This window comes from Schistocerca gregaria, chromosome 1, assembly GCF_023897955.1.
Source record: "Schistocerca gregaria isolate iqSchGreg1 chromosome 1, iqSchGreg1.2, whole genome shotgun sequence".
In the NCBI taxonomy this organism is placed as follows: domain Eukaryota; kingdom Metazoa; phylum Arthropoda; class Insecta; order Orthoptera; family Acrididae; genus Schistocerca; species Schistocerca gregaria.
In genome coordinates, this window is record NC_064920.1 from 1,018,252,370 (window position 1) to 1,018,269,890 (window position 17,521).

The following is a 17,521-nucleotide window of genomic DNA, read 5'->3' on the forward strand; positions in this document are numbered from 1 at the left end:
ACTGCATCTACATACATCTACATTTGTACTCCGCAAGCCAGCCAACGGTTTGTGGCGGAGGGCACTTTACGTGCCACTGTAATTACCTCCCTTGTCTGTTCCAGTCGCGGATGGTTCGTGGGAAGAACGACTGTCTGAAAGCCTCCGTGTGCGCTCGAATCTTTCTCAATTTTACATTCGTGATCTCCTCGGGAGGTATAAGTAGGGGGAAGCAATATATTCGATACCTCATCCAGAAACGCACCCTCTCGAAACCTGGCGAGCAAGCTACACCGCAATGCAGAGCGCCTCTCTTGCAGAGTCTGCCACATGAGTTTGCTAAACATCTCCGTAACTCTATCATGGTTACCAAATAACCCTGTGACGAAACGCGCCGCTCTCCTTTGGATCTTCTCTATCTCCTCCGTCAACCCGATCTGGTACAGATCCCACACTGATGAGCAACACTCAAGTATAGGTCGAACGAGTGTTTTGTAAGCTACCTTCTTTGTTGATGGACTACATTTTCTAAGGACTCTCACAATGAATCCTACCCTTGTACCCGCCTTACCAACAATTAATTTTATATGATCATTCCAATTCAAATCATTCCGCACGCGTACTCCCACTGAGCGAAATCTCTGGAAAATCAGGGTTTGGCACTTGCCATGTTCCCCTGCAGAATGAATAAGACACAATGTAGACAAACTACGGCGTAGCTGGTTTACGCAGAGAGTTACATATCAACAGGCGCGAGGGTTCTAAGGGAACAGATATCGATACGGCTACGATGCATCAAATCTTGCGCCTTATCAGTACATGTGAACAGAAGATCACAGGATGCACCCTCAACTAGGAAGGAGGGATGAGTTTTTGGCATCTGCAGAAAAGGCACGAGGGTGTTCTGACAGAACGATCCATGGAGTGAACAGGTACGCCGTTGGCGCTAGTAGGGCCCCAAATTTTAATTTTATAGTTAGTACTATATAGTATGGAGCAATATATAAAGTCGCGGGGAATCGCATCAGGTAACCTAGAAAATTGATTTAAAAAAAGAGAGTTATAGAATAACCATTTAAGCGAAATCGGGGAGTAAGTGAGCAAGCTGCTACATTGAAAAAAGGCAAGGTTTGTACATCTGTCTGACAGTGAGGATCTACATTTTCTGTGCCTTCCTGAATCGAAAAAGAGGGAAGATTGGAGTTTAACGTCCGCCATTAGAGACGGAGTAAACGCTCGGAGATCTGAAGGATAGGGAAGGAAAGTGGCTGTGTCGTTTCAAAGGAACCATCCCAGCATTTCCCTGGAGCGGTTTTGGGAAACTCTAAAACGAATAATGTGAACGGGAAGGGTCACATAGGAGTTTGCGTACAGTTTTTAAGGACACTGTCGTCGACGGAACCTTAAAATGTAGTCTTCTTTCTTTGTACTAATATTAAATGATCGTTCATCAAGCTGCTAGTGAAACATATTATCTTTGCATGTCTTTGTGCGTTATTACGTATTAACCTGAATCAAAGGAACTGAAAATATTTGAAATCACATACACACCACCTGAAAATACGAGAAGCACGCATGAGGGGACCTGGCAACTAAGTGAAGCTTCACGGATTGATTCGAAATATAGTTAAATTTATACACAGCATGGCAGTATCAGCACACTTATTTGTATGACGTTTTACCACCCCCGGTCTGGATGCGCGTTGTAGTCTCTCCTGAGTAGGCCAGGCTTACACTGTTGTCACTCGTCCTTGATATCCTCATACTCGGATGGAGTTTACGTCCGTGTTGGACCCACAAATGTTCTGTTGACGACATGTCTGGGAATCTCGCTGGTCAAGCGAGTGTCTCACCATCGTACAAGAAGTTGACAGACACACGCGTCATGTGTGAGCGAGCATTATCCTGTTGAAAAACGGCACCACGATACTGTCGCTTAAGAGGTAAGACACGAGGAAGCAGGACGATGGTAACGTACCATTGTGCCATCAGATATCCCTAAATGACTACCAGCCTAGACACGAGGTCATAACCGATGGCTACCCACACCATGATGCAAGAAGTAACGCCACTATGCCTAACCAAGACACTGGAAAGTGGGACCTCTCCCCAGGTTGCTGCCACACTCGCCGACGGTGGTCATCTGGGGTAGTGTGGAACGTCGCTGAACATAGAGCGAAGCCATTAAACAGCCGTCCGTGATTCCTGGTTACAGAACCATTTCAAACGCCGCCGTTGGTGTTGTGGCGTTAACGGCAGCTAACGCATGGAACGGTAATTCCCTAATCTGACCGCTGTTAGTCTTCCACTAATGGCGCCATGTGACACATAGTGTTGGTGGCAGGTGGTTGGTTGATTCGTCGGTTGGTTGGTTAATTTGGGGGAGACAGGACCGTTACTTGTTCTCTGACGCAGGCACAGATGTGAAGGTGTTACGATGTGCTCGGTGCACAATACAGAGAACCTCAGTTGTGGTGGTCGGACGTGGTCGGCTCTAACCTTGACGACACAAGTGTGAGTGTCCCCAAGTTTTCATACTGTGCAACGTCGGCCCTCTAACACATCAGAAAGCTCCACAAATCTGGATACTCCGCTATTCAAAATGGTTCAAATGGCTCTGAGCACTATGCGACTTAACTTCTGAGGTCATCAGTCACCTAGAACTTAGAACTAATTAAACCTAACTAACCTAAGGACATCACATACATCTATGCCCGAGGCAGGATTCGAACCTGCGACCGTAGTGGTCGCTCGGCTCCAGAATGTAGGGCCTAGAACCGCACGGCCACTCCGGCCGGCATTGCGCTATACGAAGAGGTGGCTAAATGGAGACCCACAATGAAACCCCAATCAAACTGTGTCAGCGGCCGATAACGTTGTCTCACACGAGTACGTGCCATCTTTGTGTCATTCACAGCGATCACGCAACTTCTGAGGCTGTTCACGCTAAATTTTGTATCTACCAAGGCCGATAACAATACAAAACATGAACAGCACTAATGCAGTATTGTGTGGCTCTTCCTGTCACAGAGAGTTGGAGCTCAAATTATTTTCATGCCCGCCAATGGCGTGTAAGTGTACGAAGCTACGTCGACATCCCACTATATATGATGTTGCAGTACCTGTGTTCTTCCGATGACGATGCACTGCAGCGACCACAGCCGTTACGAAACACTTCACATGAATTCAGAATTGCGAATAATGACTACCATGAGCTGTAGAATGGAATGACGACAGTGAAAATTTGTGCCGGACCGGGCCTCGAACCCGGATTTCCCGCTTATCGCGAGCGGTCGCCGTACCATTTGGCTAACCGTGCACGACTCACGACTAACATATGCAGCTTTGCGTCTGGCCGTGTGCCGGCACGGTAGCTCCGCGTGTTCGCTCAGAGAATTCCGGCACGGTAGCTCAGCGTGATCGTTCAGAGGGCTACATGCTCTCTGTAATAAAAAAAAAACTGAGTCAAGCAATCAACGATCAACTAGAACGGATGTCTTGTGACGTCCGCCCAGACCAAACCTAACGAACTATGTAGAATAAAATGAAAAGGGAAAAAAAGAGAGCTGGCTTGCCATTGCAATAAAAAAACTGACTAAGGGATCAACAACGAACTTCAACGGCTGTTGTCTGATGTCCGCCACGACCAAATGCATCGAAAATTACGAACAAAATACAAAAAAAAGAAAATAAATGGAAAGGCGACTGCTCAAGATAAGCGGGGACTCCGGGTTTCGAGTCCGGGTCCGGCACAAATTTTGGTAGTCGTCATTCCATTCTACAGCTAATGGTATTCATTATTCGCAACTGCGAATCCATGTGTGTATGACGATTTGTGTCCTGGGTGGTTCATTTCTTTTCTTTTTTATGTCAGGTTATGTAGGACAGGAAAGATAAAGGATTTAGGAGAAATTAATTCGCAACGCACTATCGTAACAGAAACACACAACAGGAGGAGGTATACCTGGAAATGGCATGGAGGTACGGGAAGATTTCAGTCAGATTACATCATCATCAGATAAAAGGTTCTGTAATGGGATATTGAACTGTAAGGCGTACTCAGGGTTAGAAACTGACCCAGATCACAATTTAATAGTGATGAAGTGGCTGAAGTTTTAGGGGAGTTAGAACGCCCTATCTCGACAATGTTAAATTTAGTGACTTGGCTTCCCTGTATTTCAGAAACCAGTGTGGACATTGACATGAATCTTTTACAGGACATTAACATGTATGTTTTCAGTCTTATGAACTACGATAATTGCATTTCAGCCACTGCTTTCGGAAATACAACTTTTTAATTACAAGTTTAAAATTTTTTGTACTTTTTTGTACGTTATCGTAAATCATTTTAATTATACATAATGTTGTGTTCTTATTTTTGTTCAGTAGACTCAGGATGTGTATGTTATTACTCCTTGAAAATCTGAATACTCTACTCGAAGTGGTTTCTGAGATTTACGGAAAAATGCAACAGAATATGTAAGTTTTCAGGAACGGCTTCTAAAGTTTTTAAAAGACTGTAATTCACTTAATATATGCTTAATTTTTTTATTTTATCCACTGAGAAGCACCCCCGCACCATACTGTGTATCATACTCTTGATCGTTCCAAGCTTTTCTTCTTTTCTTCTTTCTGCAATCCTTAGTGGCCAACTGTGCTGCATACTTCTCGTCCATTCGTTCACGTTCTCTGACGCAGTTTGCTCCAGGATTAATTCCCACATGGTGTAGCACTTTCACCCTACCAATGTTGCCATCATTAAAAGCAATAACATCATCATTGCCCCCCCCCTCCACTTTAGTGTCTTCATTCCAATAAAAACGTTTTTGGTAAGCGAGTCCATTTAAGATTCATTGGGATTTTGAGTGTGACCATTGAGACCTTTTTCAGTAATTCTTGATGTTCCAGGTCTGTATAAATAGGTTTTGTGATATCCACGACCTCTTCTTGGATGGAAAGTTTATAAGTGCATGAACTCTTGGAGTACTGGGCATTGCTGTTATTTCACTATGAATCATATCCAGAAGGTCAAAGGTGGTGTACTGGTTTTTCATCAGGTGACAGTCTGTGGACGAAGGTAGGCCATACTGCATTCTTCATTTACAGCAAATCCTCAGTATTATTTCTAGCTGCCATCCCATAATACTGCAGTAGTTAATCAATCATTTTTTCTGTCAGCCTGTCCGTTATGGTTTTGCCATTAAAAAGTTTCTTGTCTCTCAAACTTTGTTTTACATTCCTCAACCTGATGCCCATCTAATACTGGGCATGACATTTATATAGTTTATAAGTGGTAAATAAATCATTTTATTCGGAAAATTGCAAATTTTATAATGAGTAAAAAATCCGAAAATATGAAAAAAATTTGGAACTTTGCCCCCATGGTATCAAAATAAGAGAACAGACTGCATGATATTGAGTCAAAGAGGGCATAATTGAGAAGAAGGCTGAACTTCTGTGGGTTGAAGTTGCGGATAAGGCAAATACTAAGAGGCGGAGAGAAGAGTTTTGACTAGAATCTTGTGAAGCAGAGGCATCTCGAAGGAGGACCTTTACACTGCTGCCAAACATTAGGGGACGTTTGCAGTTAAAGTACTTCAAACCAAGTAGGAGACTGCTGCCTTTTCTTACAGGGCAGGCACCAGTCGCGGTTTATTTGTGGCGGTTTGAGAAGCGGGCTGCACCTGCGTGTGGCTGTGGGGCGGTAGAGCTCATTCTCGACCATACCGTCTATGTGTGCCGCACATATGATGATGTAGCAGCCGAGCCTAGATAACGACTTATTCATCATGACGAGAGGAAACATTTCATATGTTAAACAGCTGATGAAAACTCACAGAAGATCTTGAGGGAATTCCTACGGAGAAACGACCACCAGCAGAAGATAGAAGATGACGCTAAGTCTCACCTGTCCGTTGTCGCTAGGGCGTGGACTGGCCGCCATTAATGACGGAATCCGCCATGTCTCTGAAGAGGAGGATTCTCATGAATTTGGCAACAGTACTTAATTTAGTAGTAATCTAGAATTAGAATTAGCATTTGACGTACATCATTTTGGAAAGTTATCTTTTCCAGAAGACTGAAACGGGTAAAAAACGTTTTTAGGCCCAGTGCCACGTAGCTCGTTGGACACCGACTAATAGACTGTGATAGGTTTGTACATTTATTGGCACAATCTGTAACGCTGCAGGCAGTAAATGGCAGATATTAGTAATAAAGAACTTAGTAGTACTGATAGCAGCCTATTCGGTTTGTTTATTTGTCATTGGAACTGAAAATTTTGCTGCCTATAGTATCGCTGCAGTTGTATGTAAATAATAGCACTTACTAAGTAGTTAAGGTAGTGGGTTTATTGTAGATTTTAACAAGAAATATTGGAAAACCAAGATGAAAATGTTAAAAGCAGTCAGAACATTCAATGTAAATACCTCTACTGTATAGCTACAATGCATTTTCCTACTTACATTTTTTTCTCTTTTCCTTTCTGAATACACATAAGTTAAAATATGGTCGCTTTAGGGCAACATGGCACACAAAATATCCAGCGTCAGTATAGCAGTTCGTCCTGTAATGAAACCACCTGATGTTGAGCAGAAATTGGAAACCGATAATGGCAAGGAACAATGAAATATCTTACACAAAATATTTCATTTAATAGTTGGTAGCTTTTTTTATAATACATATTGTAATACAAGCAGGCAGTTCTCATAATGTTAAGTGTTGCAAAATACCTGTATAGGATTAAGATAAACGGCGATATCATGGGCCCACTAAATACTGCTGGCCAAAGAGTGCAGGAATTACCAGTCAGAGCCCCTGTGTATTGCAAACAAAAATAATCTAAAAATTTCTATATTACTGTTTACTCAAAATGGAATCATTAGCGGAGATGTCCTAGTCTCGTATATTATAACTTGTATTACGATGACAATATTTACAACGTTGGAAAATCGCATGAGATGTGATAACGAATACTGGGGAGCGGCGCTATCCGAGTAAGCTCCTCTTTAATCACGCCTCTCGTTGACGTCATAGTTGAAAAAGTTACGAATTGAGCCCTAATTCCATTTTACGATGTTCGTATTTCGAGTGTTCGTATCGAATGACAAGTTACGGTGATGGCAACATATGTTTAACGCTCATGCTTTATTACAGAGCTTACACACTCGCAAAATTGACGGATAACCGTAGCGTTCATCTGTCCCTCGTAAATACGCGCGCAAAAATTATATGCTTCATTTGGATTAATTATAAATGAAAACGTACGGCAGCGAAGTGCTTTGAAATTATCACGTAGCACAAACATAGTCTCTTCTCCTGGAGCTGAGCTGAGAGAGACTGCAATTGACAGAAGGGCTACTCGTTTTTTTTTTAACATTATGCTGTAACAGAGTTAATAGAACGGTACTGTTACTCTCTCACATACAGATTTATTTCACAGACTAGATTAGCGCTCGTTGCTTCGCTCGCGTAGGCTGAATAGTATGCACAGATTTATTTTGTTTTTCTTTAATCAAATTTTCAAGCTATTCACAAGCTGCAGTACCTTCCAAAGGTTTCGCGCTAATTAAGGCCATAGAAGCATGGTCTTCCGAATGCACTTCTGACGATTCCGGCAGCAGGAATCGAAGGATTTTATTAATCATGCCTTTTGCATTCATGTGGTGGTATGTCCATGGGGATTTTCTTCCCCTACACATATTGCTGTATATAACGAAATACTTTCTTAAAAATTTTCAACCTCTGAATAAGAAAGGTAATTGACAGGAGCAATAGACCACACATTTAGATTGTCTGAAGCTGAAAGACATGTTTAGAGCTGAGAGGAGCAAAAAAGGTAGAGTGTCAAACCGGCTTGAGAAGAATTATGCTTCATTCTGTTAATACGAGTAGAACATGGTGCTACCTAGATTACGAGTGTAACGATGTGGGGAGTAGGAGTGGGGAATGAATACTTTTTATTTAAATAGCTTGAAGGGAATGATTTAAACCGCTAAGTGGGGAAAGTAGTTTGTTCGAGATCAAAATCAACTATACTTTGACTTGTGGGTATGTGAAATGCTGTAACTAGCGAGGACCTCGGTGTGGTAAGCTGACAGGTTCAAAAAATGACTTTTGAACCAGAAAAGTCATTATTTTATGTGCAAGAGTATTTATGTATTTCTTTAGCAAGTCCTAAGTAATTCTGAGAAACTTCAAACAAATGAACAGTACAATTTTAGTATTAGAAATTGAACAGGTGTAGATAGCATATGGAAACAATGAACATTATAATTCTAGTCACAGAAACTGAACAGTTTTACTCTGAAGAAGCAAACTGTTAAGTTTTAACTCACACCAGTGGTTCCTCTTCAACACAGGTTAACAAGTACAGCATTACCTAAAACAGAGAGAAATACATTTCTGTCAGCAGACTTGCATGTGAGTAAAGTAACATTCAGTTATCAGCGCAGAGCAGAGAAAGAGTCGCTATTAAAAAACACTATAAAACAAAAGGCAACGACTAAAGAAGTACCAACAAATTTAAGACAGACCAGCCCAAATAACACTCCTAAGTTATAAGTCGGACTCCAATCCGATTAAGAGGAATACTTGTAACACAGAAATGCATGCGTCTTACAGTTTTAAAATACATATAAAAATGTTCTGAAGCAGAACGGCTTCAGCTAATACAGGAAAGCTGAACTTGCATTCATGTTGGGTGACCATTACAGACACAACTCATAATAATCATGAATTATGCACAGAGAACAAAGGCAACACACAGTCATAGGCGTGAAGCAAAACAAATTTCCGAAGGTCATACCACTAAACGCCTGTTTGCTACAGTGGTATTAACTGAAGCATAAAACATACATTATATCTCCAGATAGATTCTCGTACAGTCCGCACTTAAATAGGCTCACCAAAAGAGTCCATGTGACTCAGTCATTCTACTGTATCTGCAACTGCCGCAGACACCAAATAGCAGGCGCAATACCAAGGACGTCTTCCAGCAGTTTCGATCCTCGTGTTTCTCAGGCATGTAACCTGACAGATTGACAGTGCAGACTTTCAGTCAAGGAGCTGTTCCATTGAGGCTGTTTCTTGCAGCATCCACGTCAAACACATCCGCCAGGCGCTGCTGAAAGCCTGCCGTCCTGTTGCCGGTGAGGAACAATTGACACCGAGCTGATCCGCGGCGGCGTAAGTTGACGTGGCAGACCACACGCGTCTGCCCTGGAGGGATGCTTCGCAGGCTGCTGCTTAGCTCCGGAAAAGAGGTTGAATACCGCTTTCGATCGCATACCGAAAGAGCTTATGGCTCAGTATGTAACTTCACATCAAGGTGAGAAAGGTTATAAATACTGCAAGAAAGGGAGCTGACGCTGGTCCTCAAGTCGATAACGGTGTTGCTCATATGAGAGGTATAAAACTGGTAGTGTGGGAATTCTACTGTGATTTGAAAGAATACAGATCGTAAGAGATCTGAGCGATGAGCAGGAATTTTTATCATAATCAGTAACGAAGACTGAGACGGGTGAAACTGCGCGACAATAGAAGCAAAAACGTTCCAGTAACTCAGACCAATTAAAAGAGCTGTTACATATATCGTCCTTGCTCTTGCACGAAATACCGCAATTAACTCTGCAGTAAGTTGCGAATTCTTTCAAATATACCCTTATTATTTCACAAATATTGACAAAATTGTGCAATTCGCTCTCCCAGTTCTTCAGTCTGAGCGGTTGGAGGGCTGGAGATGAGCTTGGATAGAAAAATCCAGAGAATTGAGGCCAGCTGGTTTTAGAACGCAGGCCTGGTTCGACCTACCTGTCGCAGACCATAATGGTGCTTTAACTGTGCAGCAAAGTATGCCCGTACGCCTCATGCATGTTCGACATTCCCCAGTCATGGGCCATGAATTACAATTGAATACGATTAGATAAGGACTTAATTTAAAAGTTTACAGATATACTAGCTAGAGCAATAAGCCTTAGAGTAATCAATGGGGGCTCGTAGCTACGACGGTTCCTAAGAACATATTCAAAATTCTCTTGCAAGTGACCTATGTTTATAAGAATGTTTTTGCTTCTGTTATCATGCACTTTAACCCTATCGGTTTTTCGAAACCTTATTAGATAGAAGGGGTGTGTAGGTGGAAGTTCTGCATTGTACTGTGAACGTAGTGGGTGTGGACACAGTTCCCAAAACGTGACCGTCATACAACACATACTACAGAGAACGGAAGTCACAAACCAGTCTTATAAAGTAGGTATACAATCAATGCTAGAAGAAAGAAATGTTCAAATGTGAGCTCAACAGCTGAGTAATCTAACGTTTCTTCCACTGAGAACAAAGTTTCTATACAACAACTGACAGTCCCTGTCACTCTTCCATCCTAAAGCAGATGTAAATGGAAAAGTAGACTTGTTTGACAACATTATAATTTTTCACTGTAATGCAAGTTCGACGTGATTTGCCTCACTGAAACCGCCTGTTACAAAATTTACAAGAAGTTTGGCAACAGCAACTGTACCATGAATGTTGTTTTTTTGCAACTGTCTGATCTTGTTGTGACTGTTTTCTACAGACAAGTATTATGCGTTGCGTCTGCAGTAGTTTATTTACCAATGTAACCTTTTGTGATAGTAAGGTTGTATGACAGGAACGCAGTTTTTTACCCATACTCTTCAATCTATACATCAAACAAGAAATGCCTGAATGACGGAATAAGATTCGCCGAGGACAGTGCTATCTGCACTGAAAGTGATGAAGAATTACAGGTTCTGCTGAATAAAATGAACAGTCTAATGAGGACAGAATATGGATTGAGAGTAAATCGAAGAAAGACGAAAACAACGAGAAGTAGGAGAAATTAGAACAGCAAGAAATTTACCATCAGAGTTGGTGATCACTAAATAGATGTAGTTAAGGAATTCTTCTACCTATGCAGCAAAATAATTCGTAACTGCCGGAGCAAGGAGACTAGCACTGGCAAAAAGGGCATTTCTAACAAAGAGAAATCTACTAATATCGAAAACAGGCACTAATATGGGAAAGAAATTTCTGAGAATGTAAGTCCGGAGCACAAGATTGTATGGTAATGAAACATGAGCTGTGTGGAACCAAAAAAAGAAGAGTATCTAAGTATTTGGAATGTTGTGTTATAGAAGAATAAGTCAAAAGCTAAGGTAAGGAATGAGGGGGTTCTCCGTAGAATTGACGAGGAAAGAAATATATGGAAAACCAGGGAATAACTTCCATGGTACTAGAGGGAGCTGTAGAGGGTAAAATTGTAGAGGCTAGCATTGACTGGAATACGTGCAGCAAATAATTTAGGACGTAGGTTGCAAGTGCTATTCTGAGATGAAAAGGGTGGCATAGGAGAGGAACTCACAGCGCGACGCATCAAAAAGTCAGAAGAAGTAGAATGGTGAATAAAAAAAAGTGCAAAATGCACCTCTCCCTGAGAGAATGGGATTTTAGTAGGCGGACGGGCGGATAGGCAAACAGTCGGAGAATGCAATTACAAATTAACAATTTCAATTTTTTCCTCTTAGTTGTACTGTAAACTTCGTTTCTTGCCAGATTTCATGATTCCAGATCAACGGCAAGCACCTTATAGGTTCCTATGAGTGAGTCTGAGAGCGTCAAAATATATGATATAAACGGCCGTATCTTTTCCGTAACCGGCCGCTGTGGACGAGCGGTTCTAGGCGCTTCTGTCCGGAGCCACGCGGCTGCTATGGCCACAGGTTCGAATCCTGCCTCGGGCATGGATGTATGTGATGTCCTTAGGTTAGTTATGTTATAGTAGTTCTAAGTCTAGGGGACTTTTGACCTCAGATGTTAAATCCCATAGTGCTTAGAGCCATTTTCTAATCTTTTCAGTGCATTGACGTAGGAGCTTCAATTTTTTATAACATCAAGGTAACGTAAAACTTGTGGCATAAATTTGAACCTGATTCGTCTTCCCGATTCTGAGAAAAAGGTTTTTTAACCAGCGGCCAGACAACGGACAACAAAGTGATTGCATAAGAGTTCCGTTTTTAACGGTTGAGGTGTGGAAGAAAAAATAAACATCAAGTTACCCTCCAGTCAGAGGCTGTTGCACGCAGCGACGGTTATATTGACTTGCAAATAATAGATTTCAGCTATCAGTCGTCCTTTTGAAATTTTATTGGCAGATCTAGATTTCAGCTAGAAACTAGCCATTCTCAATGCAATATCATATTTGATCGGTGCATGTAATGCCTGTTGGTCGGGCTTCATCCAAGGTTCATTGGAATTGGCATCACATGCATTGATAAAAAATGATAGTGCATTGAGAATGGCTAGTTTCTAGCTGAAATCTAGATCTGCCAATAAAATTTCAAAAGAACGACTGACAGCTGAAATCTATTATTTACAAGTAAAATAAATAAATAAATAAAATTAAGTAAAAATACCTGTAAACTGACTAGTGCATCATCATTTCATTAAAAATTTAGTCAAATACTCTACGGAATTCGCAACTAGCGAACCAACTATGCCTTAGTCGTTTTAGAGAAATCAAGGGCTTTGAACCCTGTTTCTCAAGAATGCAAGTGCAGCGCCTGAGCCGCTGCACAATCCTGCCAGATTTTTTGGATACTGCACTTGGGTGGAGCTTATAAAACATTATAAATGAAGATTAAAGTAAATATCCGCTTCTGTATGAATGCTACGAGCACTGATAAATTAATTTCGTGGAAAGTAACGGAGAATCTGCTCAGAAGAACTTTTCTCTCTGCGAGTATTTTCTAGCTTTGTTCCCCGCTGCGCTTCAGGGTCTTTTCGGATGTTTTGCTATCGCTGTCTGTCTGTCGATGCGACCCTGAACGGGGACGTTCTTCTGTGCGACACGTGGCGCCGCGGCATTGTCTGCTGGCAACGCGACGCGAGAGCCGTGTCTCACCGCATTTCTCACATCCTTTGCCAGCACTGCGGTCGGTGAATCACGTGCTGTGCTTCTCGAAGTGTGACGGCAACGAACAGCTATCATCTGTCGGTGAGACAAACAGACCCTTGCACTTTTTAGGGAACCGATTTTTGTCGACGGTGTTGCGTGTTCGCCTCGCACGTTCACCTGTATTTCAGTGACGGAGAACTGCTTCGATGGTCTTCTGACGAGCCTTGTTCCAACACCAGTGTAAATTAAGGCGCTTTTCGTTTATCTGATGGGTAACGTAAACTACTCTGGTGGTCATTAAAATTGTAATACTATGAGGGCGACATGTAACAAACTGGTACGAAATGTACCATTTTTTGGGTTTGGAAATTATGGTGAAAGGACCATCTGGGCGGTTTACATTGTATCCTCAGAGGAGAGCTGGAGGGAGTCATACGGAGAACATTAAACCATCTTGTTGTGATTACATTAATTAAAATTATTTATGCCATGCATCCAAGAACTCTCTACATGACCATAATCTATGTTCAGCTCCATGTGCATGCTGTGGTAACCCCAGTGAGATTAAATACAGAATGTGTAGTACTATGTAGACTGCTATTACATGTGGGGCGCATGCCTGGTGTTAAGACCAACATGATGGCCTTCTAATATGAGTGCAGTGACCTTTGTATATGGCCCTCACCCGAGTGTTTGGCTTACGAGTGTCTACCGCCAAGGTTGTCTGTGTTAGCACGAACGGAACTGTGATGTGTCGTCGTGGTACGGGGCAGTGCGCATGCGCCATGATCGATTATTTCCACCACTTGGAGGAAAGTCATAGTACTTGCAGTGAATCCTGATGCAGTTTAGAATTCCCGTGTGATGGTCTGGATAGATGTTTGCGTATTACACATTACGACCCTCTTCAACTGTCGATGGTCTCTTGGCAGTCAACTGACGAAGTCGGCGTGCGAGCTTTTGTGCTGCACATGTCACTTCACGTTTTCCACTTCACTAAACAGTGGGCCTAGGGTTGATTAGGAATGAGGAAATCGCGCGTGTAAGTGCATGAGACAAATGACACCCAGTCACCTGACCACGTTGAAAGTCCATGAGTTCCGCGGAGCGCCGCATTCTGCTCTTTCACGATATCTATTGACTACTGAGGTCGCTGATATGGAGTACCTGGCAGTAGATGACAGCACAATGCACCTAATAAGAAAAACGTATGACCCGCCCCCCCCCCCCCCCTCCCATGAACCATGGACCTTGCCGTTGGTGGGGAGGCTTGCGTGCCTCAACGATACAGATAGCCGTACCGTAGGTACAACCACAACGGAGGGGTATCTGTTGAGAGGCCAGACAAACGTGTGGTTCCGGAACAGGGGCAGCAGCCTTTTCAGTAGTTGCAAGGGCAACAGTCTGGATGATTGACTGATCTGGCCTTGTAACAATAACCAAAACGGCCTTGCTGTGCTGGTACTGCGAACGGCTGAAAGCAAGGGGAAACTACAGCCGTAATTTTTCCCGAGGGCATGCAGCTTTACTGTATGGCATGGAGAGCTTCATCAAACCAGTCTCAGGACTGAAGACCACAACAACAACAACATGTTTATGGGGGTGTATTTCTCATTCTCCTCAAGCTGTCCGTACCTGTCCCATCACGCCTTGCCAAAACGTAGTTCAAGGACGCTTCCAAACCACTTTATGTCAAACCATGGAAACACAGCAGGGTGCTGCACAAGTCCACTATTACTTCAGACCCACTTACCCTTACTGACGGTTACAAAGGCTTGAGTATATACAATGTAAGATGACTATTTATTGATGATGCTGCTGGATGAGTTAATATTTGCACAGGAAAATGATATCCTTTACCTATTGTGGTCAGAGTAACAGTTGCTAGGCAACAGTATCTCCGTTGGACGGCAGCACTGTGGAGTCGAATAATCTTTAGAGTCAGTAGTGGAAAGCTACGGTGTGCAATGTAAGAGAGCAACGCCGTAACAAAGGCTTTGAAATGAAGAACAAGGTATTATTTGATGAGATAAAACGTTTTATTTTATTTTTGTAGACTTGCATTGTTGGTCCACTTCACCCTCGTCGCAGTCGAGTTTTTGTTAATTGATATTCTGAGTTAATTTACTGTACCATGGAAATCACTAGATTAAATGATTTTATTTTTGGATAAATTCCTTCCTAACTGAAAAGTTGAGTCATATGCTTCATTGGCATTCTGTATCAAGATTATATCCCTAATTTACCTGGACCAACTGTAGTTAGTTTTCAGCAGTATTCTTTTAGCTGTATCGGAGTTTTACTGAGTTGGTATTTCTGCCAGTACTTAATTTTGCAGGTGAGATTCATAACACGTGATTGTTTCGTTTCCTTTGCGAAACGTAGGTTGTGCCAGTTTTTTTTATATTACCAGGGCCATATGCCAGTGCAGAAATTTTCGTGTGTTTCAAGTTACATTCCTATACAGGTCGACATTACAGTTTTTTATGCAGTTACATTTCTTCAAACAGTACGGACTGACCATGTCTACTAAGCATGAAATTATTGCTTTGCTTATTTATTTGCTTAGGTGGAAGATCGGTTTCCACATCACAGGACCCTTTTCAATTTCATGGAAGTAATGTAGCTTTGAGTTCAGTACCACATTTAGGTTGTCAATCCACATTCCCAGATTTGTATTTTCGATAACATACACACAAGTGAAGGCTACTCATTTACAACAGTTTCTGTATCTTCACAATACAATGTCCTTCAGAGATGCGTGCGTTATATTGTGAAGATACAGACACTATATAAACAGCAACATTGTAACTATCACTGATGTGTCCATGCTTTAATCGGCTAAAATGATGGTATAATATTTGTCTCTCTGTGCGGGAGCTAGTAATTGTTGTGACTACGTGACATATGAAAGGTTGGATCGGTCATGGAGACGTGTACGGATAGCCGAAGTGGTTAAGGCTACCGCTCGCGGTTAGCTGTAAGTCCTGGTTCGAGTCACGGTCCGGCACAAATTTTCATGTGTGCCAAACATGTGACGTCAATCCAGATTCGCAAAATACCAATCCATTTCGTAATACGTTTTACCCTCAACAATCCTTCACTTTTGTCAGCAATATGTGTGAAAAATCTCGTTGCAAACTATCGAAAACGGTATCTGAAGATGGTGTCTGCTCTTTCGGACATGTCCGAACCAACTGTGTGCACTATGTGATCAAAAAATTCCCGACACCTGGCTTAAAATGACTTACAAGTTCGTGGGCCCCACATCGGTAATGTTGCAATTCAATACCGTGTTGGCCCACCCTTAGCCTTGATAACAACTTCCACTCTCGCAGGCATACGTTCAATGAGGTGCTAGAAGGTTAGCCTCAACTATATATGAATATGGTATCTGTTCTTTCGGACATATAGTTAGGGCTAACGGGCCATTGACTTTCTTCTTCTGTACAGATGCACACGCATTGCCCGAACTCTTGCGGGACTTGGTAAGATTTTTTGCCGTGAGTAACGAGTGTAATGGGCAGGGGCACTACGAAAATACTGTGTGGACATTAAGTTGGGAGTGTGGGTGTCATGGGGGCGTGAGAGGGATAAATCCCTGCAGTCGAACTATCCTCTGTGCCCTCGGCGGCTCAGATGGATAGAGCGACTGCCATGTAAGGAGGAGATCCCGGGTTTGAGTCCCGGTCGGGACATACATTTTCAGCTGTCACTGTTGATGTATATCAACGCTTGGTGAGAGCTTTCATCGAAATCAGTTGTGGTTCACTAAGAGCAGAGCTCAGTGCGATAAATGTTTTGTCAGGGCTTCGAGTGAGTGCTGCACATAGAGACGTAAACAGTGAAACGCTATGTACGCTTTTATTGGTTACGGATATTTTTTACCTACTTTACAGGGATGTATTCTTCGAAAATGTGATAACGCTGTGAAATATATGTTAATACCGTTCATCTTACTGTTAACCTTAATACGATAGGGAAAGTCTTCAGATCTTATATCATTATTTTTCATGTTTTTTCCTCTAGTTGAGGAGACTTGTGTTTGTTTCTGTCATTACAATTATTTGGATTTAAGCATTCAATTAAGTCTTGTGTTAGAGTATTGGGGAATGATTGTTGTTTTTTATATCAGTGTGGTTAGTATCTCTGTTTAAAACCGGGTGAGACAGCACATTTATCACAAGGTGCTGTCAGGTCCGCAGTTAATATTGCCTTGCACGCTAAATTTTGTTTGCCCTAGTGAAGAGCGCTGTGCTAAGTGCTTTCTCACTGATTTTCATTTGTATTTTACTGTACACAGCGTCGTAAGTTTACTACAAAGTTATCAGTATTATTGATGTTTTATAAGTATTTCTTTCTAAACTGTTACACAAGATTATGTAGTGAGTAGTATTTGGGTGGCATTGTGTGATAAATCACTGCTAGTAACTGACACATTCTTCCTTTTAATATGGTAGGTTATTCTTAGGTAGATAATAAGCATTCTATGTTGCTTGCCGCTGACATCTTACCCATTCACCCTCGCACTGAAACTGACAGAAACGGGTGAACGGGATTTCCTTATAATCTGTCACAAAGGAAATACATTATCAAAGCACCACAGCTTGTACAAATACTATCTCTTGCAAC

At 42.1% G+C, this 17,521-nt stretch overlaps 1 protein-coding gene across 3 annotated transcripts in view; it reads right to left on the reverse strand.

Annotated features, from left to right (window-relative positions):
• The window catches only part of LOC126278936 (somatostatin receptor type 2-like), a 1,529,331-nt gene that overhangs the window by 1,056,063 nt on the left and 455,747 nt on the right, over positions 1-17,521 (reverse strand). For 2 of the 3 annotated variants that reach the window (XM_049979217.1, XM_049979237.1), the window contains one exon: positions 8,316-8,359. The exons of the other annotated variant lie outside the window; for it this stretch is intronic. The gene's annotated coding sequence lies outside the window, so the exon portion shown is untranslated. The remainder of the gene's footprint in view (positions 1-8,315; positions 8,360-17,521) is intronic. 3 annotated transcript variants of the gene reach the window in all.